General features: G+C 41.2%; 1 long non-coding RNA gene across 1 annotated transcript; it reads right to left on the bottom strand.

The window, feature by feature from the left end:
* Positions 1–4,234: 4,234 nt before the first annotated feature.
* On the bottom strand, positions 4,235–19,484 carry LOC127440922 (uncharacterized). The gene is made up of 3 exons (XR_007897232.1): positions 19,139–19,484; positions 5,399–5,517; positions 4,235–5,266 (listed from the first exon to the last, which is right to left on the bottom strand). It is a non-coding gene; the product is annotated as an uncharacterized LOC127440922 (long non-coding RNA).
* Positions 19,485–20,183: the final 699 nt, after the last annotated feature.

Below are 20,183 nucleotides of genomic sequence, written 5' to 3'. Positions count from 1 at the left end.
GTAGAGGCAGGTAGGTTGCCAGCATTTGACATTGTACACAGTGAGCATGGTTAAAACACATCACTAGCTACACTGTGACTCCATGTAGTTCTGTTAATAAATATGTATTTCAGCAATCTCAGCCACTCTCAATAATATTATTTACCTGAACCTCAAAACACATAGGCTACATTTTTTTTACAGGTTGTTCTCAAAGACTCTAAACATGTTGAGCTGTTGGCCTATCATTGCTCATGTGTGGCAAGGCTTGCACTATGCAATCATGTTGCAGCTTTGCTCTACCAGACCTCACATTACAGCCAGCAGGGAGCAACGGCTGTCCCCCCTACTCACAGCTGCACAGGGTCTGAGCAGCAGTGGCACAAACCTAGAACCCAGGTGATGTTTTCTACACTAGCACAATTAACATATGTTACATTATGTGTCTCACTTCTTCCTAGTTATGTCATGTAAATCACATCAACTTTCAAGGCTGCATACAGCATCCTTCCTTATGAAAATATGTGATCATATGAGCTAAACAATTTACACAAAGTAAATAAGTTCTTGTACAACATTTCTTGACAGGGCTTTAAGCCTGGTCCAACAAATGAGATGGTGGTGTTGTCAGCTAGGCCCAAGGAGAGAAGATTGGCTGAAGGGATCAGGTAATGTGTAGGAATGGGCAGTACGTCTGCTACATGAATCAAAATATGTACTTGAAATGTAAAATTGTACTTTGTATTTTTAGACTAGTTTTTATTAGACTTTAGATGAACCTCTAATTGAACTGAATGACCATACACAGACATACACATACACACATAACATCCCTGTAGTGTAGAGCTACACAACACTGAAGTAGAATTTGACATGAAAAGCATTCATTTATGATAATAACAAACAGTACATAAACGCTTGTCTAACTGTTCAGTCGTGTATATTTTCAGAAGTAACTTGTACAAAGGGGCCTGTGACTGGACCTGTGACCTTCCAGACATGTCAGTTCTGCGTGTGAATGAGATTTACCAAGGAATACCAAGGGAAACTGCTCCAGCCATAACAACAATGGGAATAGCAGGGGATGTACCACTGGTGGACAGTGCCTTTGGAAAAGTTCAAGAAGGGAGTGTTCTATCCTATCACCTTCCAGCATGGAGTTCACCAAAAACTTGCCCACATACCACCTCACCACCACGACCATCCTTACCCCTTTATGGCTACTGTCTGGGTCCCTCAGAGTGCTGTTTTGTGTTAAGCTACCATCAGCAGCTGTACATGAATTCTCTAGCAACATCAGAGGTCAAGCAACATCTGAAGGAATGGCATCATGGCCCTGCATGCCATGGCTCTCCTGCAGGTCCACCAAGCCAAGGCATTGAAAGAACTGCACGAGGGAAGTTCCGCCCCAGATTTGATGCAGGAACTGCGCTCGGCGACCGACCTCACTCTCCGAGCGACGAAGGTCATGGCACGGTCTCTCGGGCGGACGATGGCCACACTAGTGGTCTAGGAGCGCCACCTTTGGCTCAACCTGGTTGAGATGGGCAAGGCCGACAAGACACGGTTCCTTGCTGCCCCCATTTCCCAGGCTGGCCTATTCGGCGACACCGTCGAGGACTTTGCCCAGCAGTTCTCGGCGGTGAAGCAGCAGATGGAGGCAATCCGGAACATCCTGCCCCGGCACGGCTCATGATCCGGCACCCCGTCTGCTCGTCGCCAAGGGCGTCCCCCTGCAGTGCCTGCACCGGCTCAGCTGCAGCCTGCCTTACACAGACTCCCGTTCAAGATGCTGATGCAAAAACGCATTCTGGTGAGCATCCGGCATCAAGATTGGTTCGCGGCGGTAGACCTGAAGGATGCGTACTTCCACGTCTCAATCTTCCTCGACACAGACCCTTCCTGCGGTTTGCATTCGAGGGTCAGGCATATCAGTACAAAGTCCTCCCTTTCGGCCTGTCCCTGTCTCCTCGCATCTTCACAAAGGTCGCAGAGGCTGCCCTTGCCCCGTTCTCAACTATCTCAATGACTGGCTAATCCTAGCTCACTCTTGAGACATGTTGTGTGCACACAGGGACCTGGTGCTCCCACACCTCAGCCGACAAGGGCTTTGGGTCAACAGGGAAAAGAGCAAGCGCCTCCCGGTTCAGAGCATCTCTTTTCTTGGTTTGGAGTTGGATTCAGTCTCCTTGATGGCGTGCCTTACGAACGAGTGCGGCCAGTCGGTGCTGGCCTGTTTGAAGGCATTCAAACAGAAAACAGCGGTTCCACTGAAACTTTTTCAGAGGCTCCTGGGGCATATGGCATCCTCGACGGTGGCTACCCCGCTCGGGTTGATGCATATGAGGCCACTTCAGCACTGGCTCCAGACTCGAGTCCCGAGATGGGCATGGTGCCATGGGACACATCGCGTGGTCATCACGCTGGTCTGTCACCGTCTTTTCAGCCCTTGGACCGACCTCTCATTTCTACGGGCAGGTGTTCCTCTAGAACTGGTCTCCAGGTGCGTCATGTTCACGACAGACGCCTCCAAAATGGGCTGGGGCACTGTTTGCAATGGGCACGCAGCCGCCAGCTTCTGGACGGGTCCGCGACTGCATTGGCACATCAACTGCCTCGAGTTGTTGGCAATTCTGCTCGCCCTGCGGAGGTTCCGGCCATTGATCCAGGGCAAGCATATGTTAGTTCGGACAGACAACATGGCAACGGTAGCCTATGTCAACCGCCAAGGCAGTCTGCGCTCTTGTTGTATGTCACAACACGCCTGCCGTCTCCTCCTCTGGAGTCAGCAGCACTTCAAGTCGCTGCAAGCCACTCACATCCCGGGCAACCTCAACACTACAGTGGATGCCCTGTCACGGCAGGTTACCCTCAGGGGAGAGTGGAGACTCCACCCTCAGGTGGTCCAGCTGATTTGGAGTCAATTCGGACGGGCACAGGTGGACCTGTTCGCCTCCCAAGAATTCTCCCACTGCCCGCTCTGGTATGCCCTCACTGAGGCTCCCCTCGGCATAGACGCACTGGCACACAGCTGGCCCCCTGGCCTACCCAAATATGCGTTTCCCCCAGTAAGCCTGCTTACACAGACCCTGTGCAAGGTCAGGGAGGATGAGGAGCAGGTTGTCCTGGTAGCACCCTACTGGCCCACCTAGATGTGGTTCTCGGACCTCACGCTCCTCGCGACAGCTCCCCCCTGGCAAATTCCCCTGAGGAAGGACCTTCTTTCTCAGGGACGGGCACCCTCTGGCACCCGCGACCAGACCTCTGGAATCTCCATGTCTGGCCCCTGTGACATATCCTTCCACTTAAATATCCCCCCCTCTCTTTGGGCGAGGTGTGGTCTCCGCTGTCTTCCCCTTGGGAGGGACACCCCCCGACTAGACCTTGCGGCCAGTCGGATAATCCCCCTTCTCTTTTAGGGAGTGGAAAAAAAAGAGAAGGGGAAAAGAGGCCACGACTGGGTTAAGCCTGTTTCTATCTCTTGGGTAGTTGACTTGTCCCCAAAAAGGGCCATTCAACATTCATAAATATGTTGGGGGAGATTATGTGTTGACCTGGTGTGCTGGCTATGAGGCACACAGTAGTCTGCCCACCACACACCGCCAGTTCACGTAACACAGTTCAGCCAATTGTGGCATTTCGTATAGGGACCCCTAGTGTCACTACATCGACACAATGTCGAGTGAGTGACAGAGAGTGAACGTCATGGTTACTTGTGTAACCTCCGTTCCCTGATGGAGGGAACGAGACATTGTGTCCCTCCTGCCACAACGCTGCACTACCCGCTGAAATGGCCAGACCTTATATCGGCTCCTCAGCATAAAACCTGAATGAGTGGTTGCATACCAGCTCCTTTTATACCCGTATGTCCGGGGGAGTGGCATGCAAATACCACTCGCCAATTTTCATTGGCCTTTTATCAAAGACCAGAGGTGTCTCGGGCTCCCAAGGGTGACCCCTAGTGTCACTACATCGACACAACATCTCGTTCCCTCCATCAGGGAACGGAGGTTTCACAAGTAAACATGACGTTCATTTTTACAAATCTTTACAACTTTACACAGTTCAAATAGTTTGGTTTTCATTACATTTCTGAGCAGTTTTCATGTGCTCACTATTGTCATCTGCCACAAATATATTCTAATAGAATAGAATTCTAGTATACAATGTATACAAATTATTTTATGTAGCTGAACATGTCATCATTAATTTTTTTAATTACATATTTTTTTATAAATGTTATTTATGTGAGTGTTTGAGGTTATAACTCAGTACCTAAAAATAGTATTGTTTAAATGCTGTTTGTAATGAAGCACAACAAAATACACAATGCTTTGGGGAGCCATTTAAAAAAAGGCAGTTACAAACAAATGTAGGTTTATTCACTGGAAGCATGAAACTGAAAATGAGGGAAAAATACAGATCCCTGTATGAAGTTGTAGAGATGTAAATCCATTCTTTATCATGTAACAATAGCAGTAGCTAACAACAGTAAAATAGTTTAAACACTAAACAGAACTGCGCACTGGTCTTGATGCCTCTATTTAGACCAAGCTTTTACAAGTGGGCCACTCTGGTAATTTAACAGAAGGCATGCAACTACTTAGAGCTGGTTAATGTTACCAAACATATTTAAGGGGATGACCGTGTCAAAGAATTTGTGTTCCTTTAAATGGCGAATAAGGCGCTCAACATGCACTCTCAGATGTGCAATAGCCTGGGTCTCCTTGACCTCATGTGCTGGCATCTGAGGACTCCCAGAAAGAAATGCAGGCCTGTACACTTTACAGGGCACACAGTCATCCACAAGAAAGCCTCTGTCCACCATTATTGCCATATCCTGCCTAAGTAATGTAAGTATTCCTGACTCTGCAAAGATCTGCTTGTCACTTTCTGAGCCAGCAAAGAGGGGAGAAACAAAGGTTATAGCACCATGGGGGGCCATGCCAATCATTCCCTACAGGGTGCAGTGGGACTTGTAGTTTGAATACACTTCACTTTGGAGCAAAGGAGAGGTAGGTGTTTGGCATCTGAGCTCTGTGCATTCCAGGATTACGGTAGTGTCTGCATAATCTCTGAACTCTACTGGCAAATGCTCATTAATTTTGTGTTGGGGCATCCAAATTCGCTGTGAGCCAAGAATACAGAACAAAAAACTGCTCCATGTAAGGATGATCCTGTTGACGGTAGATTGATGGACCCCATACCGATCAGCCAGGTCCCTCTGCTTCAGTCCAAGGGCAAGGTAGTTCAGGAAGAGGAACAGTTCATCTATTGGCTGTAAAGACTGTGTCAGATGAAATATATTTAAAAAATATTCTTATATTTGCTGTAATGCAGAATAGGTTATTACTGTTAATATGACATCAATGTTTATGGTTACATGATAAAATCGTAAAAAGTAATTGTAATAATATACCATGACAGCACTTTTTGCAGTCACTGTTTGTAGTTCTTGCTCTGGAAACTCAAACCATGAATTGCAGTGATGGTTCAATGAGCTGCCAAAACCGCATCAGGTGGTCATAAGAGGAGAACCTGGAAAAATAGAAATGTCATGGTATGCATATATTTCTTGCATTTCTTTTCATTTCTTGAGTCTAGTTAAAAATGAAAAGTATTTTAGTAAATTCGAGGTTCTTATTTTGATAGCGTGTTCACTACTTTGTTAGTCAGAGGTGAATCTCAAGTAACTTGCATTCGTCTGTCTGTATGACCGTCTGTTCGCATTCTTAGAAACTTTCCCAAAACGTTTGTGCCTTGGAGAGCATTTGCTTGTAGCCTAAGTGTTAATGAGGAAATTACATTTACAAGATTTCTAGTCGCATTTAGTGGCATAAGTAACGTTTGTGGACAACTCTTTAATTTAGTTGGCTCTATGTTTTTTTATGTTAGCCAAGGACAAAGTAAAAAGTCTGAACAACAAGCCTGAATAACAGAGCAAGAAATATTAGTCAATCGCACTTAAGAAGTGAACAAATGTGACATAACAAAATAGACTATGGTATTAGTGAGGAGTCACTTAGGCTATTAAAAAAGTAGGCTTAAATACTTTGTGTAGAAACAGATGTCCCTGTCAGAGCCTGAAAAACGCTGTAGCCCAAAGCACTGTTTGAGTGACAACTGCTCTAGCTGTTGCCTTAGCTGTACAATCTCATTGCGAATTCTTCTGTTTTTGCTGAAAACAGCGTTAACAAATGTGGGGTCCGGAGCTGTGCCGTAATCATGGTTGTTGGCGTATATAGGGCCAACATCTTCCCCATTCTGCACGATTTCTGGCCTTACTCTCCATTCTTAAACTCCAAGCCTTTTCACTACAAGAGAGTAATTGTTCCAGGGGAACAACACAGGTACGGCACCAGGCTTCAGCTTCAGCTTCCGCCTACTTCCTAGTTCAGCCGGCTCTGTGGCCTCTTCTGACACAAAGTGTCAACTACACACATGGGTATGGTGAGAGATGGTTAGGTTGACTCTTCTTATATTTGAGATCCATTTCTTTCGTTGTTGGTCATCGGAGGGGAAAGTGTGAAAACTAATAGCCGAATTTAATTTTGCTGAGGATGAACACTAAGGGATGCAACAGTGCTCAGCTCTCGTCCACTCACAACGCTGAAATTTAAACATCTTTTTCATTTCGTTCACTTATTTTTAGAATCTATTTGAACAACTGAATAACTGTTAGGCCTAACTATTAAAAAAAAAAGATTAATATCGCCTTACAGGCTATTTACACTGTATCTATCAGAAAATTGAATATGCCGCTACAGCAAGTGACATTTCACTGGAAGTTTTTGAGTTGGCTTATATTATTCTGGAAGTTGTAATTAACGTTCCATGCATATAGTGAATTTGGTTGCTTAGGAGACCTGGCTGGAGTCACTCAGCAGGCCCTGGGATTCTAACTAGCAAACTCCAGGGGTGGTAGCCAGAGTCTTTTACCACTGAGCTACCCAGGCCCCACGTGGAGGATTTTTTTATGAGAACTCTTTGAAGTAGTTTTAGAAGTTATGTATTTTTTTTTTTTTTTTTTTTTTTTTTTTTTTGTAATAGTAATTTTTCACGTTATTAATGTCCACTATACATTGTGATCAGTTGAATGCCACTTTGGTGAATAAAAGTACCAATTTCTTTCCATAAGAGCAAAATCTGTACATTATTCCAAACTTTTGGCTGCCAGTGTATGTGTATACACACAGCAAAATCCCCGGTGTTAAATGAACACTCTTGGTGTTTATATGGTTCTCACTCGCTGGTGTTAAAAACTAACACTGAACAGTGTTGAATCTACTCTGTGTTGGGTTGAATGTTGAATTGGCCAAACAGGTAATGAGATCAAGTTGATACACTCTCTGAGTGATGTTTGATCATTAGTTGATGACACCTGCTGTTAACCAATGGAGTTTACTGAAGGAAAGAGGAACAACAAGAACAGGAAAGCAAGAGAACAAACCAGCAGACATCACAACAATTGAATCTGTCTTACTGAGATTTACTACAACTGCAAATAAAATATGTTATTAGACAACAATCTTGCAATATGTTGAGTGAGGATGTTTGTTTTTAAATGTCTGCAAAAGTTATTTACTGATAATTAATAGAGATTTGTCTCAGTGTTGCTGATGTCATTTTGTTTAATTTGAAGTCACGATTATGGTGATTATTGTTCTCTTTGGTTAGATACCTGAAACTTCATTATATTCAGGGCAGTGTAGTACTGGTCATGTACAAAACAGTGCGATAGAGATCTGATATATTTAAATGAGATCTCATCTGAAGTCTCATTATTGAAAGTAAAACCATATACATTTCAGAAATACTAAGGAAAAAGGTGAATAAAAAGGGTGAAGTCAATGCTGTGATAAGGTGACCAGAAACTGTCTCTTAAGGATAATTTATGAGATATAGATGATGCACACAGACATCAAGACACAGCATACAAAACTCATTAATGTTGACAATCAACAAAGTCAATTTCAGATTCATGCCACCATGCATTATGGGTGTTTGCATAGTACACAACTCAACAATGCCACCCAGCATGCATTGCGGCATAGATTTAAAAATGAGTTTGTTGATTGTCACCATTGATGAGTTTTGTACACCGAGTGTTGATGTCTGTATGTTTAATTATGTCAAAATTCTATTTTTCTTTTTCTGTAAGCAGTTGTGTCATTCACTGGAAGTATCTGCTCAACTTGATAAAATATCTGTCGTTGTAACTCTTTCATATAAACTGCTGTTGGTATGAATAATGTAGCTTTTGTTATATTTACAGTGTGCATCCATCAAATAGATTCACTGCATTACATCTCTAACTGACTTTTTCAAAATAAGAAAAACCTGCTTTCAGCTGATTGTATTTTCTTTCACCCCAGTACAATTATACTTGTTTTGCTGAAACTTTATTGCACTATTGGAAGAAAACTTCACAATGTCGAAAAAGTGCCTAACCAAAGATAACACAAATCATCATAATGTTGACTTAAAATAAAAAAAAATTATAACACAAAATCAGCAACACTAAATGAAGCTAAAGCTTTATCTTTTGCACACATGAAAAAAAATCCCAAAGTTACTTATAATAAACAGACGGCTTGGTCAAACATTTTAATAAGACCTCATGCACGAAGATGCTCGGAACTGGGATGAGTGGCTCGAACCCCTATTATTCACAGTGCAAGAGGTCCCGCAAGCCTCCACGGGGTTTTAACCATTTGAATTGTTATATGGGCATAAGCCCCGTGGCGTGTTAGACGTCATAAAGGAAAATTGGGAGGAGGGACCTTCACAGAGCAAAAATGAAATTCAATACGTTCTTGACCTGAGAGCAAAACTCCACACATTGGTGCGACTATCACAGGAGGATTTGCTACAGGCGCAAGAACATCAGTCCTGGCTGAATAACAGGGGAGTTCAGCTACGGGAGTTTGCACAGGGAGATAAAATACTTGTATTACTGCCCACATCGAGCTCAGAATTACTCACGAAGTGGCAAGGGCCCTTTGAGGTCACATGGCGAGTTGGGGAAGCCGATTATGAGGTAGTGCATATGGATAGGGGCAGGGCATGTCAGATTTACCTTCTCAACCTACTAAAACCATGGAGAGAGGAGGTACCCGTATCCTTGGCGATGGTAGTTCTGGAGAGGAAGGAGCTTGGCCCAGAGGTGAATCTAAAAGCCAGTCACTTCACCCTTTATCCCTTGTGGAGGCTACCTCTGGCTATGACAACATACAGGAGTTGCAAAAGAATTTCCCAGCGTGTTCTCGCCTCGCCATGGCTGCACTAACCAAATACACCCCCAGGGGTAGTGGTACGTAGTTGTCTGTACCGCTTACCTGAACACAAAAAACAGGAAGTAAGGGAAGAATTAAAGGCTATGCTCATTATGGGGGTAATAGAAGAATCCCACAGTGACTGGGCCAGCACGGTGGTGTTGGTACCGTAGAGTGACAGCTTGGTCTGGTTCTTTGTGGGCGATAGAAAAGTTAATGCAGTGTTAAAATTTTATGCTTATCCAATGCCTCATATTGACGAACTGCTTGATCGCTTGGGCACGGCTCACTTTTATTCGACATTGGATTTAACAAAAGGATATTGGCAGATCCCCTTAACACCAATGTCCCATGAAAAAAGTTCTTCTCCACACCGTTTGGCTTACACCAATTTGTGACCCTTCCATCGAGCGTTCATCTGGGAAGAGAGGAAGTGGTAAGGGTTTTCACCTGAGATGAATTGCTGGTAATTGCTATTTCTTTGTTCACAGTCAGAGACGGGGAAATAAAAGGGGCCAGACCTCAGAGTAAGGGAGAGAGCCCAGCTGAAGCTTCAAATGTGTTGGCAGCTGCCAGTCCCACTAAATAAAGCATTTTGAGTGTTTATATGAAGCTTTACCTTTACCCAGTCAAGTAAACGTGTTTGTGTGAAGAATAAACTTACTGAGTGCAGTGAAAAGGTATGAACTGATGGACAATATGGGGCCTGGAGAGTGCATTTATAGTTGACAGAGAAATTCCCAATTCATCCACACTGCACAGTTGCATTTTGCCTGTGGCTATAGCACAGATTTGTCAAAACATTTATCTCTGGTGTAACTGGGTTATTTTGATTCAAGGGAGAGGTAATTGCACCCCTAACTAAATTTACATCTATGAAAACACCCTAGTGATTCAGGCGATACCTTTTCAAAAGGTCAATGTCATTATTATATTCTAGTCGTCAAATCATTTTTATTTGTATAGCGCTTTTCACAACACACATCGTTTCAAAGCAGCTTTACAGAAAATTGTGCATTAACAAAAATATCTATAAATTCTTAGAATGATCACTGTGTAGTTTAATTAAATATGATTGTAAATTGTGTATAAAAATGTAATAATTAATAATTGTATTTAGAACCCCTGTTAGCAAGCTGAAGGTGACTGTGGCAAGGAACACAAAACTCCAAAACATGTTGGTTAATGGAGAAAAATAACCTTGGGAGAAACCAGGCTCACTGTGGGGGCCAGTTCCCCACTGGCTAACCAGCATGAATATAATGCCAATATGTTATTTATGTGCAGTGCAGGTCATAGTTTAAGATTAGTAAACTAAGTAAGTGTTAAGATCCAGAGTTAAAAAAAAAATATTTTTTATGAACTGTAAGATTTTTATTTATTTATTTTTATTTTTTTTGTCATTAACAATTTTTATTGATTCCACACTCAGATCAACATAAACAGCACATGAAAACACGGAATCAATTTTCAACAAAATATATCCCGCTCCCTCCCTCCTTCCCCCCCACCCAACACACATCCCAGTGGTCAGACACCGAATAATAACAGACACACATACAAGCAGACAGTCCAAACAAATACTCAGACATAAAAAAAAATAATAATTAAAAAAAACACAAAAAATTGCCCAACAAAAAAGAAAAAAGGGTTCCACACATCAATTAATTACTTACACACCATTTAAACTGTCCCTCTCCACTGTTCCTCCCTGGCACCCTCCAAGAAGGCCAAATAAGTGCCCCACTTCTTCTCAAAGGCACCCAAGCTGCCCAGCTGCCTATGCAACATCCTTTCAAAGGCCGCCACTGTGCCCAATTCGGTGCACCACTCATGAAATGAGGGTGCACCAGCCAACTTCCATCCCCCAAGGATCACTTTCCTGCCGATCATCACACTAGTAAGGACCCAGTTTTTAATGTGTGTATTCCCTAAGTTAACCCCCGCCCCATCACCCAAAATACAAAGTCTGGGGCAGAATGAAATCTGAGTGCTCAGGATCTCACAGACATAACTCTGAACCCTTGACCAAAACTCTTGAATCTTAGCACAATACCATAAAAATGTGGGCTATGTCCCCATCCTCTGATCGGCATCGGCAACAGGTGGGTGTATCTTTAAGACCAAGCCTATGCAATCTAGAGGGAGTCCAATAAAAACGAATCTTAAATTGAATGAGCCGCATCCTTGCATCCCTAGACATAGACTTGGCATTTTTTAAAATCCTACCCCATTCTTCATCCTCCAGTACTAAATTCAAGTCTTTCTCCCATAACTTCTTGAGAGATGTAAAAACCCCATCCCCTAGACTCTGAATTAGCCAGGAATAGTACGCTGAAGCCTCGTGACCCTTTCCAAAAGCCGCTAGTACCATCTCTGTCTGCAGCTTTAGGGGGCTGTGTACTACACCCAAAGATGGTATAAAGTAGATGGCGCAGCTGTAAGCACCTGAAGAATTGAGATCTGGGAATCCCAAACCGGTGTGTAATATTTTCAAAGGATCTCAATGCTCCATTTTCATACAGGTCACCCAGCGTAGCAACTCCCTTCTCAATCCATTCTCTCCAGCAAAATGGGGACTTATTAATACACAGTTTAGGGTTTAACCAAATACTTGCGGCAACGTTCAGGTAAATGTCCGAATTGAGCATGCGGGAAACCCCTGTCCACACTAACTGCATGTGTGAGATAACGGGATGTGTCTTTACTTCTCCGGGCAGCTTGGTAGAAAGACATTGCAATGGCAAGATAGGGGCAAGAAGTTCTTGTTCAATGCAGAACCAGGGAGGGACTCTTTCAGGTGGAAGCGACCAATGAGCCAAATGTCTGAGACCGAATGCATAATAATAAAACGAAATCTTGGGTAAGCCTAGCCCACCTTTGTCAATCGGCCTATATAACTTATTGAAATGTAATCTGGGGCGCTTATCATTCCAAAGGAAAGACTTCACTATGCTTTCAAATTGCTTGAAATAAGAGAGGGGGACATCTACCAGGAGAGACTGTAGTAGGTAGTTAAATTTTGGAATACAGTTAATTTTAATAACATTAACCTTCCCAATCATCGATAAATGTAATAAAGCCCACCTGTCTACATTGCTCGAAAACCTTTTTATTAAAGGGTAAAAATGAACTCTAACTAAATCAGACAAATTTGTGGGGAATAAAATGCCCAAATACTTAATGCCCTGTTTGGGCCACTGGAAGGCCGTTACAGGACAGTACGCTGTCAGAGCCAAAGCTTCGGATTTAGACCAGTTGACTTTGTATCCTGAGAATTTGGAAAAGGAATTAATAATTCTGTGAAGGAAAGGCATAGATTTAGTAGGGTCAGAGACGAATAATAAAATATTATCTGCATAAAGCAGAAGCTTATGCGCCACGCCTTCCACCACCACCCCTGGACAATCATCCTCCTTTCTTATCGCGGCTGCAAATGGTTCCAGGGCAAGACAGAACAATAATGGGGAAAGAGGGAAACCCTGATGGGTGCCCCTATCCAGAGTAAAATAATCTGAAATTAATCCATTTGTTTGTACCCCTGCTAAAGGGTGTCTATAAAGTAACTTGATCCAACCAATAAACGTACTCCTAAACCCATATATTTACAAAATCTTAAAAAGACAATCCCATTCTACCATATCAAACGCCTTTTCTGCAACCGGGGTCTGATCATTCACCACTGACCACATGATATTGATGAAACGCCTAATGTTATCAAAAGAGCTGCGGCCCCGAATAAACCCCACCTGATCTATAAGAGATGTCATAACTTTACTTAATTGGTTAGCTAGAATTTTTGACAACATTTTTACATCTAGCTGGATCAGGGAAATTGGTTGGTAACTTTTACATTTGCTTGGATCTTTGTCTTTTTTAAGAATTAGAAAAACAAAACAAAACTCCAGCCAACAGGAGGCATAAGTGCAAAGAACAAACAGATTCATCCACACTAAACCGAAGCAGTGTTATTTCACAAAACAAGCTTCAGCCGCTAGGCGGAACCAGCACAAACAGAAACAAGATAGGCATCCCGGTTCCTCAGATGATCAAGTATGTATTGAGCGAGTCAAACTCACTCGGAGGCCGCATGAAAAAAGAAATACACCATGACTTACTCAGTCCATTAACTTTAGAAAAGACGTCCTTTATGTGAGCATGTATATATTTTGTGGTCATCCATAGTGTCCATTCTCAATCTGGCCAGGAACTTCAGTGTAAAAGTGATCTTCCATCAATGCAAAAGTTTATTTAAGATGTGTCATGCTACAAAACTCCATCCGCTAGGCGGAGCCAACGCAAAAAGAAACAAAGATAGCGCCCAGATTCCTTAAACAGTCGAGTTATGTACGGTGAGTCAGTCCACTCACATAAAAAACACCCAATAGATTACTCACCCATAGATTCTATGAATGACAGTGCCTGCCTGGGGCATAAAAATACTTTGCGACCATCCTTGGTGTTTATTCTCAGTTTAGCAGGAAACATTAGTGCAAAAGCGATCTTCCATTGATGTAAGAGTTTCTTACATTCCTTAAACTGATCACGTTTCTCTCTTGTCGAATTCGCAAAGTCCGGGAACAAGAAAATGTTCTGATTCTTCCAAGAAAGTTGTCCTTTTCTCCAACATGAGATCTTTATCGTATGATCTAAAAAATTTGGCCAGAAGTGATCAGGGCCTGTCTCCCTCAGCAGATCTGCGAGCTGGGACTCTGTGAGCTCACTCGATTTCCAGTTTATGGCCTGTTATGTCAAGCAGACTCGGGAAGAGCTCATCAAGGAATTTCACCATATCTCTGCCCTCCTCATGCTCAGGAATTCCAACAATTTGTATATTGTTCCTCCGACTCCTATTTTCCAAATCTTCAAGTTTTTCCAAAATGGATTCCAAAGCTGTTTTGGACGCGGGCAGATTAGCGGATAATTCCCTTTCGGAAGACTCCAAATAATCGATCCATCTTTCAACTTCTGTCACTCTTGTGACCAACTCAGAGAATTTTGTTTCCATCTCCATAATCAATCGATGTATTACAGCGAGATCCTCCAAGTCAGCAACAACCTTCGTCAGCATCACCGAGATGTTGGACAGTTGACGCTGAATTTCTTCTCCTGACGTGCCGTCCAAATCGAGTCCCTGGTCTGCAGGCCCACCAAAGGCCTCAGCTTGAACACGTAAGTGTCTTTTAATGTCTCTGAGGATTCTGAGTCTGAGGATTTTGACTTCTTTGCCATGTTTACCTCAAAAAGCAAATATGTAACTGGGTATATCGAATCTCACTGGTTATAACATGAAAATAATTACAAAAATTAGCAAAGTTCGCAGAGCTCGCCGTTTACACGTCTGCTTCTCGCATAGCGTCACGTGACCCCATGAACTGTAAGATTAATGACTAATGTATTTGAAGTCCATCCTGGATTAACTGCAGAAGTTCACATAGATGCATTGTCCTTTGTTAGTTGGCTGATGAAAGCTTTTGTTGGCAATTAAACGATAGTCTATGTATTCCATTTCAAGAGTGTAGTCGTGGCTGACCGTATCATGCCGTATCATGGCTGACCCTGCACTCTGACCCCAGCCTAGCTGGGATATGTGAGAAAAAGAATTTCACTGTATATGTGCAAATGTATAATGTATGATAAATAAATAAATAAAATAAAATAAAAAAATAAAATAGTCCATCAGTAGACAAAGGTAATGCAGGCAGTGATAAGGTGAACAGAAACTGTCTCTATCTGAAAATGAGTTTGTTGATTGTCACCATTGATGAGTTTTATATGCCGAGTGTTGATGTCTGTATGTCTAATTGTGCAGCAAAAAAATTTTTTTTTTCATAAGCAGTTATTACATTCTTCACTGGCAGTATCTGCTCAACTTCACCTGTTGTAGTAACTCTTTCATACAAACTGCTGTTGGCATGAATAATGTAGCTTTCATTTTATTTACAGTGAGCATCCATCAAATGAAATCAGCCCATCACACTTCTAACTGACCCTTTTCAAAATAAGAAAAACCTGCTTTCAGCTAGTTGTATTCTCTCCCATCACACTACAATTATATTTGTTTTGATGAAATGTTATTGCACTGACTGGAGGAGATCTTGTTAAGGTAAAATAAGGTTCCAGTGCCTAACCAAAGATAACATTAATCACCATAATGAAATAAAAACATAAATAATAAAAACACAAAATCAGCAACACTTGAAGCTAAAGCTTTATTAACTCCCAACCTTAGGCACACATGAAAAAAATCCCAAAGTTACTTATAATAATAGAACATGGCATTGTTGTATTTTGAGCATTTTCAAGCATTTTCCCGTGAGATGCTGAGACATTTAATTTGTTGTCCAAGAGCATATTTTATTTGCAGTCGATGCACATGTAATGTGGCTGTAAGACAGATTTAATTGTTATGGTGTTTGCTGGTCTGTTCTCTTGTTTTCCTGTTCTCAATGTTTCTCTTTCCTTCAGTAGACTCTGCTTGTTAACAGCAGGTGTCATCGCTAATGATCAGTCATCACTCAGAGAGTGTACCTATTTTATTTAATTATCTGTTTGGGCAATTTAACATTCAATGCTACAAAGTGTAGATTCAACTGCTTCATTGTTAGTTTTTAACACCAGCTGGTGAGACCCATATAAACACCAGGAGTGTAATTTAACAAAGGGGATTTTGCTGTGTATCAAATATAACAGCCAAGTTCTTCGCTGTAGAAGACGACGTAACAGTACATCCACTGAGAGTCAAATTCTATTTTAGCAGCTTATTTTTAGAGGTTTTTGGTCCAATAATTAGTACCTCTGTTTTGTCGGAATTGAGTAGAAGGAAATTTCTGGCCATCCAGTCTTTGATTTCATTGATACACTCTGCTTATTTGGAGAATTTCTTTCTTTTTTTTTTCTTTTTTTTTTTTTTGGGTTTAGAAGAAATTTTGTTGGGTATCATTGGCATAACAGTAGAAACTTATTCCATGATTCCTGATAATATCTCCCAGGGGAAGCATGTATAAGGAGAAAATCAGAGGCCCTAAAACTGATCCCTGTGGCACTCCATAATTAACTTTTGTTTGATTTGATAGTTCTTTGTTTAAACATACAAAGTGGTAGCGGTCTGTTAAATAGGACCTAAACCATGCTAATGCAAGTCCATTAATGCCTACATAATTCTCCAGCCTATTCAAGAGAATGTCGTGATCTATTGTGTCGAAGGCAGCACTAAGATCTAAAAGAACTAGAAAAGAAATGCAGCCGCGATCAGATGATAAGAGCAAGTCATTTGTAATTCTGATATGTGCAGTCTCTATACTGTGATGGGGCCTATTTCCTGACTGAAATTTTTCATATATACCATTTCTCTGTAGAAATGAACATAGCTGGGTGGACACTACCTTTTCTGGTATTTTCAACATAAATAGTAGATTTGAAATTGGTCTGTAATTAGCCAATTCTCCAGGATCAAGCTGTGGCTTCTTAATAAGCGGTTTGATAATGGACATTTTAAAGTTTCTTGGGACATGTCCTAAGGATAGCGAGGAGTTAATAATATTAAGAAGAGGTTCTGAGATTACAGGGAATACCTCTTTTAAGAGCTTAGTTAGTATTGGATCTACATGCATGTTGTGGGTTTTGATTTTTTTATTTGTTTTGTTAGCTCTTCATGAACTCTGATAGCGAAGGATTAAAGTTGCTCGTGAGGAAAATGATGAGACACTGTTTTCTGAGGTGCTGTGACAGTTGATTGCATATTTCTTATTATTTCAATTATATCAGTAAAGAAATTCATGAAGTCGTTACTATTGTGCTGTGACGGAATATCTGGTTCAGTTGATGCTTTATTCCTAACCAATTTAGCCACAGTACTGAATAAACACCTAGGATTGTTGTGGTTATTTTCTATGAGTTTGCTAAAATATGCTGACCTGGCAGCTTTTATTGCCTGTCTGTAGCTACAGACAATATCCTTACATGCACCGCTAAATACCTCTAATTTTGTATTCTTACGCTCCATTTCCTGAGCTGCTCTCTTGAGCATTGTGATCATTGTACCATGGTCTGGGGATTTTTCTTGAATTTTCTTTAATCGAAGTGGGGCGATACTATCAAGAGTGCTAGATAAGACTGTATTTATATTTTCTGTTATTACATCAAGTTCTTCTATACTTTTTGGTTTACTGAGTATGTGAGACAATTCTGGAAGATTATTAGTGAAGCAATCTTTAGTGGTAGAAAGAATAGTTCTAAATGAACGATAGCGTGGTGTAGATTGAGTGACATAAGCTGATCGCAGCAAACAAGAGACGAGGTAATGATCTGAGATGTCATCGCTCTGCAGTAGAATTTTTATAGTACCAACATCAACTCCATATGACAGAATTAAATCTAGCATATGATTATGGCGATGAGTTGGTCCTTTCACATTTTGTCTGACTCCAAGAGAGTTGAGAATATCGATAAATGCTTATCCCAATGTATCATTTTCATTATCTATGTGAATGTTGAAGTCACCAACAATTGAAGCTCTATCTACATTAACTACTAGATCTGATAGAAAATTAGCAAATTCACCAAGGAAATCTGAGTACGGCCCGGGTGATCTATATACTGTAGCAAGGGCAAAAGACGACAGAGATTTTTTATTTATATCTGACGGTGTCACATTAAGCATTATTAGTTCAAAAGACTTAAACTTATATCCTGTCCTCTGAGTAACACCAAAAACTTCACTGTAAATTGTATCAACACCTCCTCCTCGACCCTTCAAACGAGGCTCATGTTTATAACAATAACATGAGGGAGTAGGTTCATTTAAACTAATATATTCATCCAGTTTAAGCCAGGCTTCAGTCAAACAGAATGCATCCAAACTATGATCTGTAATAATTTAATTTACAGTTAGTGTTTTGGTAGAAAGAGATCTAATGTTTAGTAGCCCTACCTTTAAATGATGTTTATCTTCAATTTTGTTAGTTTTTTCAAGTTTGACCTTAATCACATTTTTTCTAAATGATTTTGTGTTCGGACGTTCGGATTTAACCATTTTGTCTGCTTACTGACCTGGGCCCCAATTAGTCAAATACTATCACTATTAAGACTATGATCCAAATTACTTGAGAGGAGAGTGGCACCTTCCCTGGAGGGATGGAGTCCGTCTCTCCTTAGCAGGTCAGGTCTACCCCAAAAACTCTTCCAATTGTCTATAAATCCTATGCTATTCTACACTCAAAAATCCAGCCATTCAGTGACACTAATCTACTATAAACCTTGTCACCACGATGAGCAGAGAGGGGGCCAGAGCATATTTCAGTGTCTGACCTCTTTAACATTATCTTTTGTGATCTCCAACTAGTGAAGCCGGACATCGTTAGTGCTGATATGAATAACAATTTTAGAAAATCTACATTTAGCATTAGCCAGCACTTGTAAATTTGATCTGATGTGCATGCATTTAACAATGGTGGCTTGAATCTCTATTTCCACATTCCTTACAATAGAATCACCAATTATTAAGGATCTTTCAACATGATTCTCAAGTGGGAGAATCGATTGGAAACCCTAACAGGAACGGGAGAGTGGTGCCGCTTTGCTGATCGAGTATGCTGCTGGGACATCACCCAAATGCCCTGCTGTAGGGGCTCTAGAGCCTGAACCAAAGTGTGTGTGTTGCTCGCTGTACTACCTGCATACGAAACAGTATCTACCGGCACATTTTCTCACAGACTTCCACTAGTGTTCGGATGCGTGTCTCTAACTCATTAACCTTCTCCGTCAGCCTGACTAATTCCTTACATTTATCACATGTGAATCCCTCACTGCTGACGGAAGAATCTATAGTAAACATGTGGCATGCAATGCAGGAAAAAATAACATGAGCGGATGCCATGACTTACCGCAATTGTTTGTTGTTGTTGTTGTTATGGTTGTTCTTGAGCGGAGAGGGTTTGAGATCGATGTGGTTTGATGTTGTTCCTGATCAGCAGAGGTTTGAGATTGATGCAATCATCAATGTAAAATACAGTGGAGAAAACTAATGCACACAGTTGAGACACGAGATGTAGACAAGCGGGAAAAGAGAAAAAGAAAGAAAACAGGTGCATGCGGTAAAATACACACAGTTGAAACAGTAGAAAAGCGGAAAAACCCGAAGCACGCAGTAAAATGGCAAAGGATAAAACGATGAATGTATAAGAATAAGCAATGCTAAGCAGACTAGCAAGCTACAAACACTCATGCAGCATGCTGGCAGCAACCAGAACAGGAAGTCAGCTGGAGTCGAGTCAATTGCGACACGAATTGACGACAGATATAGAGTGCTTGGGTTGTGTGCTTTTCAGATGCAGCTCTGTGCCATTTTTCAAATGTCTTTTTTTAATACTTTCTTCTATCCCAGTTTAAAATGCAGAGTAAAGGGTTGATGTATTGTAACATTTTACTCAGTTATTTATTTATTTATTTTTCTGTCACGTTATAATTTTCTTATCTTTGTTTTGTATATATGAGAGATACATTATCTTTATTAAGTCTTGTAGAATGGGTTCGGAGAGGTTTGGATAAAAGCACTGAATACAGAGGAAGATCGGTATTGTAAATAATCAGATGGCTTGTCATCAAACTCACTTCTAATATTGTGTCAATTGAAAACATTGCTCAATTACAAATAATCACATAATAAAACAATCATGCCTCAATGAGCAGGACATGAAACTGAAAATGTAGCGACAGCACCTTCTGAGAAACTGTATGCATGCCCTCACTGCAGTTTCACATCTATCGGTGTCTTAGTCTTTCATTAGACTTCAAATGTGTTCTACACAAATTCATACAGACATCTAGCTAAAGTAAAGAACACACTCACCTTGAGTCACGAGTACAGAATATTGAAAAAGAAAGCTGGATGTGAATATCCTCTCATTGAAAACCTTATTATAATATTCA

This window comes from Myxocyprinus asiaticus, chromosome 5, assembly GCF_019703515.2.
Source record: "Myxocyprinus asiaticus isolate MX2 ecotype Aquarium Trade chromosome 5, UBuf_Myxa_2, whole genome shotgun sequence".
NCBI classification, from domain to species: domain Eukaryota; kingdom Metazoa; phylum Chordata; class Actinopteri; order Cypriniformes; family Catostomidae; genus Myxocyprinus; species Myxocyprinus asiaticus.
The sequence above is the reverse complement of the archived record's forward strand: the minus strand, read 5'-3'. Positions and strand labels throughout refer to the sequence as shown.